Source organism: Pleurodeles waltl, chromosome 2_2 (genome assembly GCF_031143425.1).
Source record: "Pleurodeles waltl isolate 20211129_DDA chromosome 2_2, aPleWal1.hap1.20221129, whole genome shotgun sequence".
In the NCBI taxonomy this organism is placed as follows: Eukaryota; Metazoa; Chordata; class Amphibia; order Caudata; family Salamandridae; genus Pleurodeles; species Pleurodeles waltl.
The window spans coordinates 58,077,036-58,093,558 of NC_090439.1; the positions used below are offsets into that span (position 1 = coordinate 58,077,036).

General features: G+C 41.4%; 1 long non-coding RNA gene across 2 annotated transcripts in view; it reads left to right on the forward strand.

The window, feature by feature from the left end:
• The window catches only part of LOC138272955 (uncharacterized), a 124,215-nt gene extending 108,553 nt beyond the window's left edge, over window positions 1–15,662 (forward strand). For both annotated transcript variants that reach the window (XR_011200269.1, XR_011200270.1), the window contains one exon: window positions 15,456–15,662. This is a non-coding gene — a long non-coding RNA (uncharacterized lncRNA). The remainder of the gene's footprint in view (window positions 1–15,455) is intronic.
• The last annotated feature ends 861 nt before the right edge of the window (window positions 15,663–16,523 follow it).

A 16,523-nucleotide genomic window follows, 5' to 3' on the forward strand; every position in this document is an offset into this window, starting at 1 on the left:
TGCATAGCTTTTGGGAATTATTCCCAAATTATGCATGAAGTCAAATTTAAAATGGCTCATAAACACCTAAAGATGACCGAAATATTCATTGGAAAGAAAACCTCTGCTTTACTTGTTTATTAAATATTTTGCCGTAACTCTTGTTTTAAAAACACGGTAAAGCTCCTAAACTAGGATTAATGTGTCCTAGATGAGCAGTATGCATGATGGTGGGAGATTCGCCCTGATTGTATTGTGGTGAGCGTAGTCTATTGTCTATGCAAGTCAAAGACACATACATGCATGTTTAACTAAAGTAGAGTGACATTGCCTTGTGCAAGCGGTTGCAAGTCGGGGTTTGCTTTTACAGTTGACAGCATCATGACTGTCATGTGTCCTAAATATTGCAGAAAACATGTTGCCATTGACAGACAAAGGTGTTATATACTTTTGATGTCTCACAGACTTTTACATACGTATCCTAATGAGACCATTGGTCAATTATGGAGTGTCTCCTATGAAACTAATCCCAATAACTGGTTTAGCCACACGGGATAGAACGAGCTGTGCTGAAGTGATTGTGTATTGCTCAGAATATACAATCATATATGGGCAACATTAATAATGTAACATGTTTAATATTAATGCATATAGAAGTCTCATTTATATACTACTCGTTTATGAAGTAGAGAAATTGCATGATATTTCAATGTGCAACCGAGATACAACAGGGATGACCCTAGGGCATGCCTTTGCAGCAGTTCTCTCATCGCAACTTGCAATTATCAGATGACTAAAACATTCACCATATACCAATGTATAACTTCATATCAGCAACAGGTGCCAAAATAATACCAGGAAAGCCCATTCACAGCTCTTAAATGCCCAAGCAAAATGTTTTGATACCTTAACATAGCACTATTCCCAAATCCTCAGATAGAACCTCAAAAGGACAAACCACAACCTCAAATGATACATTACACCCTGAAAATACCAAGTTACATAATCCAGTTTCCCAGCAGTGATCAAAATGGCCATGTGCAGCCTCAAAATTCAACCACAGCATCAAAAGACGTATTTATAGGCCCCTAGCGCCACCAGAGCGTCACTTTAGTGACGCTCCGGTGGCACTATGCATTGCACTGTATTTATAAGGTGACGGTAAGCCACTTTTTGTGGCTTAACACCACCTTGTAAATATGGTCCCTTCCCATGCAGCACTGTGCGTGGAAGAGGTGTGCAATGGGTTTTGCTGTGGGTGTGCCACAGCAACACCTATTGCATTTTGACGCTGGCTCAGATTTATTTTGTAAACCCAAGTCAGTGCTAAAATCTAACGACAACCCAGGGGTGGCGTTAGCAGGGCGCAACGAGGAGGAATACTTTTATTCCTCCCCGTTTTTTGCTTTTTCTATGTGTGCTGCATTGTGCAGCACACATAGAAAGAGCAAAATGCCAGAAATGATTATTTCCCCGGACCCCATTGTAAGAGCTTCAGCAGTTAAAGCATGGACAGACTTCTGTATCCCGGTAGTATAGAGGAATTAAAAGAGCCGGCCCCATTGTGATCACCGCACTGCAATGGATGACCAGAGCAGCTCAGATCCCAGTACACAATACACCTATCGCAGATTTCTACATTGGGGGGGCCTTCGACAACAGGACCTCCTGGTGAAGAGTGGTTCGCCAACACCGCCTCCACTCAAGAATTAATGGTAGGGTTGCGAGCTCCGCAGCCTATTTGGCTAGACTCCAGTGTCTGTAAAGTTGGGCAGTGCCGGTCCCAATTCAGTGACCATCACACTGGAGCAGCTAATCCATTGAGGATCACACGAACGGAGCTCCTGATGGTGAAAGGGCACAGCACCAAGACAAGCCTATCCTCCACCACCTTCCCAGAAGCTGATGCTTGGAGGTTGGTGCATCCCCCACAGAGCAAGGTGAGGCCCTTTTTTCTCAGACTTTGTAAGGCCTGGACCTTGTGCCCCGGCATCACCTGGCCCATGAAGCACCATGTTGTGGGCCTAATACCTCCAGCCAGTCTATCTCTGCTACCCTGCGTAGGCCCTGGGACTTGTTTTGCCCACATCGCTCCGAGTCCATGGCACCAATAAAGGAAGGTCAATGATTTGGAGCCCTGCGGCGTCTCTGAATCTGGGGGCAGCATAGATCTGGAACCAGGCCATGGCTCCCCTTCCCAGCGCTTTAGCTCCGTCATTGGGGCATCTCATGCCCCGTGAGGGCGACATCCAGAGGTTTCTTGGCCTTACAACACTTTTAAAGGGGCAGCCGGAGCTTGAACTACCAAAGCCTTAGATTGCAGTATCTCACTGATTGGCCCAGTGGTCACCATTTAGCTTGGTCTTACACCCACGCTGGACCTTATGTTAGTTGCAGTCCCTCTTTTCTAACATCTCCTCAGCCTACGGCACATGCGTCCTCCACATGCCTAGTGTCATGGCCTTCTCCAAACATAAGAAGGACCAATAGGTCAGAGATCTGCTTACAGGCGCTACGCCAGCCCATTATAAAGTCCAAACAACTGCCCTCAGCCTCCTACTTCTTTTAACACAGAGGACCCAATAGATTCAGAGGCAGCCCCAGTGACCAATTGCTTCATTACATTTCTCTTCGAGATGCTAAAAGCAGATCATCTCTTCCTCAAGAGCAATATTTCACAAGACATATAGGACCTCCGTCAAGACTTAGCCTCAGTCGGCGACCCCTTCTTTGCCCTAGAGAATGGTGAAACAGCACAAGGAGAGGAAATAGAGATGATGAGGCAAGACATTATTCACCTACAGGAAGGGCAAGAGGATCTTGGACTTCAGGCAGAGGAGTTTGAGAATAGGTCCTGCCGTAACAACATACAGTTGAGAGGGGTTCTGGCAGACAATGAAGGGTCTGACATCCTGGCATGCATAAGAGCTCTCATCCTCTGTCATGGAATGGGATGATAACATGGACCTAAGAACTGACAGAGCACATCGGGTTGGCAGGTCAGGTGGCCCATCAGCCAGGCCATCAGATGTCCTGGCATGCGTGCATTTTTCTCAGGTTAAGAAGGAAGAAATATTGAGAGCTGCCAGAGTGAAATAGCTCATTAGCTTCAGAGAGCACACTATAGGCCTTTAGCAAGATGTCTTACAGCACACCCTCCGGCAAAGAATTTAAACCGGTGATGGACCGCCTCTTCTTAAAAGTAATCACCAATTGAAACGGGCAGCTACACCAACCCCAAACAGCGACAGATGCTCAACCCATCCTGGACCTTTCTTCAGACATGACATCATCCAGCTTGTCTGCATCTCTCCACATTTCTCCACCCAGGACTTTTACTTGGCAGAAGATGGGGAAATGAGGACAGCGCTCCCCACCGGACCTCAGTGAGCGTGCCGGTGAGTGCTGAGTGGTCCTATACCGTTTGGTATCTGATGCTGGTGGAGGCCTCAACCAATGATTTCCTATGGGTAATTCACCATCCCCACCAGTTGTTACCCGGCATTAATCACCTCAACAACTCAGAAGCTAGGGTGGCAGAGTGGATCATCCAGCGAGACCATCCCCAGGCCGCCCCACCATGAGCCTCTCTGGCCACCATTTTGAATGGAACTTTGCTGTCAGATCAGGAATTGGTATGACTGTTTCCTGGTTAATGTTTTGGTAAGTTTCAGTCATCACTGCACACAGGAACTACTTGGCAAAATGCCTGCAATCGCCCCTCCCTAGCCACGCAGCCACCACCCTCGACAAACCCATAAGATGTGAGGAGGTGATCTCCGCTATAGCCCACCAGAAGCTAACAAAATCACTAGGGCCTGATAGCTTCCCAGCGTAATTTTACACGACATTCTGCCAAGAGTTAGCCTCCTCACCCAATTGTTTAATTCCTTTACCCTCTCAAGCTCACTCATGGAATTAATGCTGGTGGCCGCAATTTCAATTATCCCCAAGCTGGGCAAGGATCCTGCACAATGTAGCTCACACTGACCTCTCTCCCTGTTAAACATGGATGCCAAACTAGTTACGAGTGTACTAGCTAGTCGCTTTAACTCCTATAAGCTGGGCTTAATTGCACCAGATCAGACACCCGCCAATGTGGAGACAATACGCAGCGCCTCTTCCATCTCCTGGATAATGCCTCCAGATCATAAAAAGAAGACATTTTTCTTTCTGTCAACGCGGAAAAAGCATTCAACAGAATTAGCTGGACCTTCCTTTTTAACCCCTTGGTCGCCAAGGACGTAATGGTTACGTCTGGTGGCGCAGCGCTCTGGCGCCATGGAGGTAACTATTGTGTCCTGGGACTGGCCCATGGAGGGAGCGCTAGTGCTCCCCCCATGGGCCTCCCTCCCACCCCCCATGGGCAGGGATGGAGGGGGAATTGCTTCCCCACACCAGTGCCGTCTGAGGACGTCCACGCGCGATCATGGGCTGACCCCATCAGAGGACACACCGATCAGAAGAGAAATGCTTACATTTCTCTTCCGATCAAGGGGTGGGGGAAAGCTGAGAGACATGAAAGGAAAGGCCTTTCTTTTCATGTCTTTCCGAGCATTTTTGCAGCCCGATTGTAAAGCAATCAGGCTGCAGAATTTGCCCACTAGACACCAGGGAGTTTTTTTTTTGTTGTAATTAAACAATGAATGGAGCGACCCTTTGGACAAGGGTCTCTCCCCTGGAGGGCATTTTTTAATTAAGACTTTTCTGCCCCCTTTGGCAGATCATCCTATTTTAATGAAACCGATCGGCCCCCGGGGGGGGGGAAAAAGCCACTAGACACCAGGGATTATTATTTATTTTATTTTTTAGATGTGGGGAGCGCCTTCTTAGGCAAGGGTCACTCCCCTGAGGGGCAAATAGTTTTTAGCCCATTTCTGCCTTCCTTGGGGGCAGATCAGCCTATGTCAGTGTGCCCCAAGGGGAATTGAAACCACTAGGCACCACAGCTTTCTTTTTTCTTTTTACTAATGGGGAGCGACCCCTTAGACAAGGGTTGCTCTCCTGGAGGGCAATGTTATTTTAGGCCATTTCTGCCACTCTTTAGGGCAGCTTGGCCTATTTCTATTAGGCCGATCTGCACCTTGTGGGGCAGAAACCACTTAGGCACCAGAGATTGGAAAGTGTGTGTTTTGTTTGGGGGGCTGCCCCTTGGGCAAGGGTCGTTCCCCATGGTGGCACATTACTGTTGGCCATTTCTGCCCCCCTTGGCCTATTTTTGTGAGGCCCATCTGCCCCCAAGGGAGACAGAAACCCACCAGAGACCAGGGAAGAACTTGTTTAAAAAAAAGAGGGTGGGGGTATGGCCCCAAATAAATGGGAACAAAGTTGTTCTGCCCACTGGTGGTCAGATGAGGCAATTACCCCCAATCTACTTCCTGGGGGGACAGAAAGCCTACTAGATGCCAGGGAATAAAAAAGAAAAAAAAAAATAGTGGAGTGGTGGCTACCAATCAGTATGGGCATGGCTATGCCCCCACCCTAACTGAAGGGGGTAACAGTCTTTCAGCTCTCCCCCAGCACACTAAAAGATCTTATCCCAACGACAAGCAAGAGGGCATTTGATTATTTTGGGTTTTGGTTTTACATTTGGGCCATGAGAGCTTGTCTAACTTTCAAAACCGTCTCACTTGGAATGGTGAGGGCTGCACTTTTTGGACATTGGGACGCTGCCATTTAGAAAAATGTGTGAGACCTAGAAATTCCACCCCACTTGTCCGCTTAAATTCTTTTTTTCAAGCAGCCCTTTTGTACCCGCTTTGGTTCCCCCTCAATTTCAACATGTTTTTGGCTCCCTGTCACAGACAAGTGGCCCACCTACACAAGTGAGGTATCATTTTTACGGGGAGACTGAGGGAAACGTTGAGTGGTAGGAAATTTGTGCCGGTGCGGTGACTCCACTCAGAAATGTGGAAAACAAATTGATTTTTTAGCTAAATTTGAGGTTTGCTGAGGATTCTGGGTACAAAAACAAAAACACTGAGGGATCCACGCCAGTCACACCTCCTTGGACTCCCTCAGATGTCTAGTTTTCAGAAATGTCAGGGTTTGGTAGATCCCAGGACCATTTGGGGTATTTGGGGCATTTCCTGTTGCGGACACTAGGCTTCATCACCATTTTCATCGGAAGACAAGGGGTAATGCTGGGTGGAAGAAAGTGTGTGGCTCCCCTCAGAATCCAGAACTTTGCAGCACCGAAATGTGAGGAAAAAGTGTTTTTTTGGGCCAAATTTTGAGTTTTGCTAAGGATTCTGGGTAACAGAACTTGGTGAGAGCACCACAAATTAACCCATCCTGGGTTTCCTTAGGTGTCTAGTTTTCAGAAATTTCCAGGTTTGCTAGGTTTTCCTAGGTGCCGGATGAGCTAAAGGCCAACATCCACAGGAAGGCACTTTGCAAAAAACAGGTCAGTTTTCTTTGTGAAAATGTGATGAGTTCATGTTGTGTTTTGGGGCATTTCCCGTCAAGGGCACTAAGCCTACCCACACAAATGAGGTACTATTTTTATTGGGAGACTTGGGGAAAAGCTGGGTGGAAGGAAATATGTGGCTCCTCTCAGGACACTGTTGTCAAGTGTATCTAACAAATCGTATAAAGCCCATGGATACAGTGGTGGCAATTTTGTAACAGCTAGAAATCACAATTCCTGCTCTAAAACAATTCAATATTTATAACACAGCAAACCAAAAGGCTTTGGAGTTGCTCCCTACATAGTTACATATCGGTACAGATAAAATCATAAGAAAATAATGGATAAATGATCTGTTAAATGAAAAATGTGACGATCAGACCAAAAACTGCCCTTAAAATTGCGGCAGCCATTTTGTAATGGCAAAACTATCGATTTGTAATTAAAAAACAAGCATGTATCTTCTGCTCGTCCAACCAAATAATATGAAATTATTCCTCACCAAATTTTATGACTCTGGACTGTGTTCATGCTATATAAGTAAATGCCTAAATAATGTATTGTAACTTTAAAGCAACAATTATTACCTCATCTCATAGGTATTACTGTTAAATAGTTGGGACTTGCTAAGTGTTCAATATATAGCCAAATATACCCGAAGATGAAAAACAATGTTAGTAACTTAAATCAGAATAAAGAAATATGCAGAGATAAATAGTAGGTCATTAATCTTATTCAGTCAGGCCATCCTCCGTTGGTATATAGAGCCGGAAACACCCAAGTGTGATCATAGAAACATGTAAAGTGGGAGTTATAACTGTATTTTACAAAGCTCATTACACAAATGTTGACCAATATAATTTGATTATTAATTATGTAAACTTAATGAACATATTCAATGTACTTTGCCTTACGCAATCATAGCTTCAAGTGTACAATAAAACTGGAAGTTTATGTTATTAAATAAATAAATGTTACTCAATACATACATGGTCAATTATCCTGTTGTCATATATGTTATCTAAAAACGCAATTGTTTTTTCGACCTAGTATCCAAACAAACTGTAATATTCATAAAACGTGGTACATTTCATCATCTGTATTGATACCCTTTTGAATAGACTACAATCTAATGATCCATCTGGCCTAGTTTCTCAAAAGATCCAACAATCTGTCACCTCCCCTAGGATGTAATGGAGTGTGACTAATACCCATGTATTTAAATACCGGGATTTCCAATGCACCATGCTTTTGACACATATGGCGTAATAGGGGTGAAGTAGGATCATTATTCCGTGACAACCGCATATGTTCCTGTATCCTTTCCTTAAGTGGCCTGATGGTACTGCCCACATATATCTCGCCACATTTGCATACTAGTAGATAAACAACATATTTGGTATTACAGTTTATTAAAGTCTTAATTTTGTAATTATTGCTCCCATTGAAAATAAATTCCATTGTTTTATTTAATGCTACATGACACATATTACAGCGTCCACATTTATAAAATCCACAGATCTTATTTGAAAGCCAGGTTTCAATCTTGTCCTTAATCAATGGTAGATAACTCTTACATACCAATTCTATAGATTGTTTTTCCCCTCTTATGAACCATTTTAGGTTTAGAGGGTAAGATCTTAGATAAAGTCAGGTCAGTATGCAAAACCTTAAAGTGTTTGCAAAGAATTTTGTAAATGTCATAACTACTTTGGCTATAAACTGTACAAAAGGATATAGATTTGTGCAATGATTGAGATCTTGATCTATTTTTTGTTCTCATTAATGAAGTCCTTAATATTTTATTGATCTCTTTTCTAGACATTGATAGTAAACTACTAGCATAACCCCTTTGGAGAAATCTATTTTCCAAGATATTAAGCTCAGTCGTCACTGATTCTGGTTGACTACAGTTTCTTTTTATTCTAATCATTTTGCCAAATGGGATAGCTGATATTTGGGACTTGGGATGACTACTAGATGCATGTAATAAACCATTACACACAGTTGGTTTCCGATAAATTGTACTTTGAACATTATTATTGCTGTTATAAATTTCTAAATCTAGAAAGTGAATGCAGTCTTTGCTATATTCATATGTCATCTTGATGTTGAAATAATTTATGTTAATATAATCACAAAATTCCAACAGCGAAGATGTTGTTACTGTCCAAATAAGTAATATATTGTCTATGTAACATCCCTAAAAAAAGATGTGTTCAGTTAGATTCGGTGGACAACTTTGCCAAATATGTATTTTTTTAAATAGGCCCATGTATAAATTAGCGTAAGATGGTGAGAATCGAGAACCCATAGCTACTCCTTGGGCCTGGCGAAACCATTCACCTTCCTGGACAAAAACATTGTTGTCCGATGTGAACTCAATCATCTGTATCAACATATCAGTGTGCTCTAAGTATGAAACTGAGCGACTTGAAAGAAAGAATCGTACTGCTTCTAAACCCTTGGTTTTAGGTAGAGATGTTACATCCATTGTTACCCAAGTCATCTCAGATGACCATGTTATGTCTTCTAATTTCAAAAGAACATCTTTTGTATCTTGCAAATATGACGGTAAATGTTTAACAATAGGTTGTAACTGTCAATGTATTCAGAGAGTCTTTCAGTGGGTCCACAAATTCCTGATATTATAGGTCTTCTGGGAGGTGAAGTATTGTTTTTATGTATTTTGGGTAATATGTTAATGCATGGAGCTTTAGGATGCTGATTCAAATCAAATAAGACAGTCATCTTGCCATTAATGTAGAAGGTCCTCTAATTTCTGTACAATTGTGTACATGGGATAATCGTTTAATTTTACATATGCACTTGTATCTGCTAGTTGTCGCTCAATCTCCCTAAGGTAGTCACATCTATTTATGATGACTTTGTTGCCACCTTTATCAGCTTCCTTAATCACTAATTTGCGGTTATTGCATAACTCTTGTAGTGATAATTTTTCATTTTTGGTTATATTATGTGAAATATGAGGTTTGCCCATCCTAATCTTTCTGTCTAGTCTATTTATATCTTCTTTGACTAGTTTTCCAAAAGTATCTATAACATTGTCGAAGGGCAAAACCGGTATGAACTTGGATGTGGGTTTGAGTTCACTATTAATCGTAAAATCCTGCCTAATCTTCAAATCATCCAACAATGGTTGTCTATCTGAGTCATCAATATCTTTCCTATCCAGAGAAAGCAGAATTCTAATATCTTCTACATCCTTTATTGTATATTTAGTAGGTGGTAGTTCTTTTTATGATCGGGTTTTTTGTGTATACACAACAAATATTGTATGCAGAACTGGATCGGTTTTCATATACAAATGGAAGATCTTTCAAAAGTTTTGACATCTTGAAATGGAAAGGTAACATCGCTTTGGCAAACCTCTGCTATGTTGTTATTTGGTACCTAGACGTCTTTATATTCATATACAAATAACATGTCTCTTCTTTTGAGCAATTTGTCTATACACATGATTAGAATGCACAATACATTTCTTTTGGATTTTGTAGTAGTTATTTCTACAATTTTCTTTTGGACTCTTATTCCTGTTCGTGATCTATAAATTTCTCCTTTGTAGATACTAAAAGTGAGGAGATTTAACATTAGAGTAATAAATAATATATTTTAATAATAATGCAATTTGGTTATGAGCTATACTAAACCCTAGAGTATTATTTTGCAGAATGATATTTTAGGAAATTGGATTGTGGAGTAGAATAAGCATAAAATTGAAGGTACAATCAGCATCCTCCTTTGGCATGGTAGTCTTGTGATATAATTTATCCACCATTCTTAATATCTCACTATAAAAGCATGTGATATGTATAAGGAGTTACTTTGTAGTCACTTATGTTTTCAGTGAACATATGGGTGTTGTTTGATATCTAACGGCTCTTTTTCTCACGGTGATACAGTTTTATAATTTAGGGATCCATGGTCTTTTTATTGTCTACTTGGTATATTGTATAACAATGGTGTTTCTGATGTTTATTATCTGGTATACACTTTTGGTAGTGTTAAATATGAATGAGATTAATAGAAACATGAATGATGATAATCAAGATCTTTTTGTTCTTCTATTGTTACTATACTGCTAGCTTTGATAAAGTCCCGTTTTGGGATGAAACATGTGTCGGCGGCTATAAGCTTTTACATGTGCTGAAGTCTACTACCATCCATGGACAGATCTGTAGAGATTGGATAACTGGATATACATTACATGAACTGGAGTCGCATTGATTAGCTGATGCCTTACAGATAGTGGACTTTTCGAGTTTCACTTTTGAATGGAACTTCATATGAATGGACATTAACCTCTCAATGTGCTTTTGGACTGAGTGAAAATTATTTTAGTTTTTTTCATACCAATATATGAATTTTGGATTTTCTTTATGTATATGAAAATGTTTTCAGTGTTGGAGTTATTTTTGATTGAATAGAAATTTGATACCCATATGATTCTCACTTGTCTGTTGACATGTTTCCTTATATTTACTACTGTTCGTCAAATGTGTTTCCCCAAATAGTCCTATTAGGTACTAGAGGGCTTGCAGCACTGATTCTGCCAGCCACTGTAGTAGCCCTTGAAACCTGGCACAGGCCTGCCACTGCAGACCTCGTGGGTGCAGTTTTAAACTGCCATGTCTACTTGGTAATTTAACCCCCTTGCCAGGCCTAAACCTTCCTTTTTAATACATATACGTCACCCCTAAGGTAAGCCCTGGACAGTCCCAAGGGCCAGGTGCAGTATATTGAAAATGTTGGATATGTACCTTTATATTTTACATGTCCAGTTAGTGAAAAACTCTTAACCATAGGTTAACGTTGGGAATGCCTTACTACATTATATAAGCGTAATTTCCAACTGGGACCCCCAGGCTTGGTGTCTCTTGAATCACAATTTAAGATCACAATTTATGGTAAAGTTACATGTTAAATTGTATGCCTGAAAATGCAACTTTTAAAAAGTTGGCATCTCCATACTTTAAATCATGTAGTGCCTTCTGCCTGTCTCTGAATATACTGCTGGGTGGGTGAGCCATCCACAAAGGGAGCTTAGGTGTGATTGAGTGGTCTTCTGAATGTTGATGGGCTGTCCTAGGAAGGTTGGGCGGGAAGAGCTGACACTTACACCTAAATGGGCTGTGTCCTGAGCCCATACAAAGGGCTGCATAACCCCGTGAACTGTGTCTGGAGCCACGGCAGGAATACCAGGGACGTTGTGCCCTTCAAAAGACTCTCTTTGAAGTCCCACCCACTTCAAAGGCAAAACTGTATGTGTAAGTACTGGACCTCAGACACCATCAGATCAATACTGGTTCTGAGGACATTCTGCCAGGAAGGAGGACCACTGTGCTGCTGAAAGGACTGTCATTCTACTGGACTCTGCTGGACTTTGCTGGACTCCTGCTTTTATGTGCCTGTCCTGCTACCTGCTGCCCTCCTTGCCAAGCTGTGAGAAGGACAGGCCCTACTTCTTTGCATCCCCAGAGCCAAAGTGGCTTCAAGGGCTTATTGGCTTGCCTCCTGTTCAGAAGTCTCAGGGAAGTCAAAGCCTTCCAACAACCCTTCTACAGCTTCTGGAGTCTGTCCACTGTGAGTTCTGCCTTGCCAAGTGGTGCCAATCCAGTCCTGGGCCCTTGAAAGTGGGTTTGTTAGCTGTTTTCTTCCAGAATCCACTCATCAGTGTTGGTGCACTGGTTGGAACTGTCACATCCCCTTCGACACCGCTGCATCACTGCCACAGGAGACATTGAATCGCCGGCTGTGTAGCTCAACAATGACACATAACCTGCATCTAAGGGGCTCAAAATTTATGCATCTCCGTTTGCGTGGCTCGGAACCAATGCATCACCTACACCTATGATATTGATGTATAGACACACCTGCTCCTCACATCGCCCCTCGAAGTCGACTCAACCCAGAACCAAGGTACTGATTTTGGCGGGACAAGGTTGGTCCCTGCATCCAACTCATGCTCCATCATGGTCAGCCTGACTTTTCAGATTCCACCCGGTCCAGCATGTCCAGATAGTCCAGGTTGGCAGTTTATGCTTTCAAGCACTACATTTGTAGATATTCACATCTCAACTTCTACTGACTGGATTTTTGTGGTTTTGGTCTTGTATTATTCAGTAAAGCAAGCACTATTTTTCTAACCTGGTGTGGATTACTTGTATATATTGTTTCCCTCTGTTACTGTTTTAAGTGCTGCACAAATACTTTACGAACTGCCTCCTAAATTAAGCCTGCATGCTCATTGCCAGGCTACCAGAGGTTGATCACAGATTACTTTATGGTGTGAAACTGATTTACCCTGAGTAGGATCGTGGTCCCTACTTAGACATGGTGCATACCTCTGCCAACTAAAGACCCAATTTTCCAACACTCAGTATAGCCCATATGTGCAGTACAGTCACATTTCCCCATTGGAGCCCCACATGTCCAATGCAACACAAAATGAATGCTACCCTCATGCTTGTTGTAGCCTGGTATGGTTAAATGTTATTGCATGATTTGGGAGGCTTCATGGTTTTACTTACTTTAGGCAGGAGAGAATTAACATCTGATAATAAGGTGGTGCACCTAAGGTATATGCACATGTCTAATCAAGATCACCTACAGTCCCCTTATATCAGGTTATTAAGAGAATGGACAAATGGTTATATTAAATTCTAGCTCAACACCAGCCTTTTTCCCTGCACCACCATAGGACAGAAAGCCTATGAGCTATCACCATTAAAATCCCTCCAATCCCCCATTACCGTGGTTCACAGTACCCACTTATTGCATCTAGAAATGGGGTCTTTGGTTGGCAGTCAGGTTACCCCCTGCAAATTCCATACAGGAAACATCTCTATTTTAATAATAAATAATGAGAGAAAGGCATCAGCTAGAGCCCACAAAGAGCTCTAAATTCAAGAGGTGAGAGCATAAAGCTTTTAGCATAAAATCTTAAATCCCAAAGCAGAACTCCCCATAAAGACATGTTTAGGAAACTCAGTAGAGTCTCAGAACAGCATAGGTTCAGACCAGGGAAATAAATGTTTTCTCAGAATGAATCTCAGAAGTGTCAGCAAAGAGTCTGGGTCAGAATACATCTGAAGTGAATGATCTGTCTACTCCAGGAACATGCATCTTTATAAAGTCTTCATATCAGTAGTTTGCAACAATTAGTTGCAATCCTCAGCATCTCTTCCAATCAGGTGGTGGTGTCATCTTGGGAATAGGAAAGCTCCCAGAGTCTAAGCAGTGTAAAGACAATCACCTGCAATATTACACTTCTACAACTACACTTTGATACACTTAACAAGTTAAAGGTAGAATTCAAACCATTCACGTACTACAAGACAAAAACAGTTCATGGTTAGGCCTCTACATTACAGCATCCATTCTAAACTAAGGGCCTGATCTAGAGTTTGACGGAGGAGATTACTCTGTCACAAACGTGACAGATATCCTGTCCGCCATATTCCAATTTCTTTATAGTATAGAAAACTTGTAATATGGTGAAAGGAATATCTGTCACAATCGTGATGGAGTAGCCCCTCTGCCAAACTCTAAATCAGGCCCTAAGTGTGTCATTGTTCATAAGAAACATTCAATCAAAATTAAACTAAACAGTGTAATACATTATTTTATTCTAAGAAAGCTATGCCTATTAGAGGCTGAAATTTCTCTTGAATCATGCATTTTTCAGCACATTTGCATCATGGACGTTTAACATCTCACATTGCTGACCTAGGTCAGAGTAAAAGAAAGAAAATAAAATGCATTCAGCAGCCTCTTCAACTAAGTACATGTTAATGGGAAAGCCTAGTGATTTCACTTGTTTTTAAAATGCAGCTTTTCAACTGGGGCCTACACATTTATTTCTACATGTTAATTGTATTCATCTTCATTATTAAAAAACACAGTCACAGAGGTAAGTATGCATTTCCTTTGCCATTCCCCTCTAGTCCAGTTCCAGACCATGGAACCATAGAAAATATTTGTTCTTATTGCAACTAATTCCCGAACACTTGATGCCAGATATCAGCTGAATCTAGTTTTGCCATTGGAAATATACTAGCCTTACACATCTGTGACATTTTCATCTTCAGAAACCTAGTAGTAGCTTGCATCTCAACTTGCAAGGAAAAGTGAGTGTCCAACGAAGAGAACTAAAACACTGGATTTTGATGTCTGAGGGTCATCAATGTAAGTATCCTCTAATGCACACACCTAAAGCATGGAATAAAGTACCAACCTAAAGTATCTAATTTGCTCTGGTAGATACTTTTGGGTTTGATGGAAAATAATCCTTACCCCTCAAAAACAAATTAATTCTAGGATGTACACAACGCCCTGTAGCACTGCATCTTACCTGAATATATTTAATCTAATGGTGGATCCTCAAGGGCCTCTGTCACATAAAATCCTCGATCCAGCAGCCTGTCCAACACAAGACCACTTGGCAGTCACCACTTACGTTTTTTTTAAGGCAGGGCAACTATCCCTGATTTTCATTGCCCAAGTCTACTATGCCAGGCATGTCTTTCCCAGGAAGTGGAAAGAAAGGATGGCTCACACACAGAAATCTCCCTGCACATCAGGGTAAAAAGGTCTTTTGTTTTTCACAAGCAAACTTCCTTCTGAGTCTCCACAGTCATAAAGTTAGTATTAAATCACAGTGTTATAAATACCGAAAGGAGTATCCTCATACAAATGTGTGCGTTTATCTTTGTGAATCAGCTCCTCAAACTTGTTTTCAGTTTGGGGCGAAAATCGAGCCATGGCAATTTGTTACTTATCTATAGATATAGCTTGCTAGTTTGCCATTTTCTGGCAGGTTTATGACAAATATGTAATAAAATACCTCAATTGCTGGGTTGCATGACTGTTATAGATGTTAGAGCTCACTGTCCTAAAATTGTGTTCCTTAATCTGTTACAGAACATGCACACAAGAACAGCAGTCACTCTTTGGTCCTTTACAATATATCTAAATAAAGTATTTTAATAACTACAGTAAAAAATTACATGTATTTACTCTCACGGTTATCATTTTATATCCACAGTCTCTGTACCTGGTTCATCTTCTGTGCAACAAACTAAGAGGCTTTCGGTATTTCCAGGAATGTCGGCTGCCTTGTCCAGACTTTTTTCAAGGAAAACTACATCTGGGATTCCGAAGTAAGAAGAAGAAAGTTAAGACATATATTATGCACATAATGGTGTATGGGCATCTCATAAACTATGTCAAAATAAATAAATTTACCAATCAAGATTCCTTGTATGTTTAAACTTTACCGAAATTAGTTTTAATTGGGAAATTGGGAGTCTGCCACGGCGAATACTTAACTTAAAGTCTATCAAATCTGTATATTTAGGGGGATCGCCCGCCGGAGCAGCTAAGATGGCCGCTCGATAACGACGCTCCCGAGCTGCCGAGGACGTTTTTCTATCGGAGGGAGGCGTTTTTGACAGCTGGCTATTTCTTTTCCCAGAATTTGATGTGTGAACAAGCAGGGAGCAGTATGTTGAGTTTTTTCTTTTTTTTTTAAACTCTGGTATTTTACAGAGTTTAATCTTATCAACCTACTGCTCCCTTTCTGACAGGAATGCGGCCGCCATTTTGAGAGGACTTTTTTTTTTTTAATTCCTAAAAAATATTTTCTTTTTTGTCTCTTGGCTACTTTAAGTAATGTGGCGAACTTAATACTTTTTTGACACTCTATAATCTTCAATATCTGTCTTCTGAGGTGACTTAATCGATGTTACAGGAACATTAACTACACTATTGTATTAAATATATGCTGTGTAGCTGAAATGAAAGCCCCTCACACTTCCAAAATATCTGTATCCTCTGTCTCTAACTCTAATGGTCGTAAAGACTCGGGGGCCACAAAAGAGTTAAAAAAGACCTATCCTCTCCAACTAAGTCTCCATTGCCCCTCACATTGGATGACATTATGGATGAGCTTAAGCTAATAAAGCCTTTTGTTATGGAGACAAATATTGCGTTTCAGCGAATTGAGGAGAAATGGTCACATCTGGATTCTAGACTTTCTGAGGTGGAACAGAGGATTAGTGACATACAAGATACTACTAAAGTTGATAACTCGACTAAGGAAGTCGCACTACTT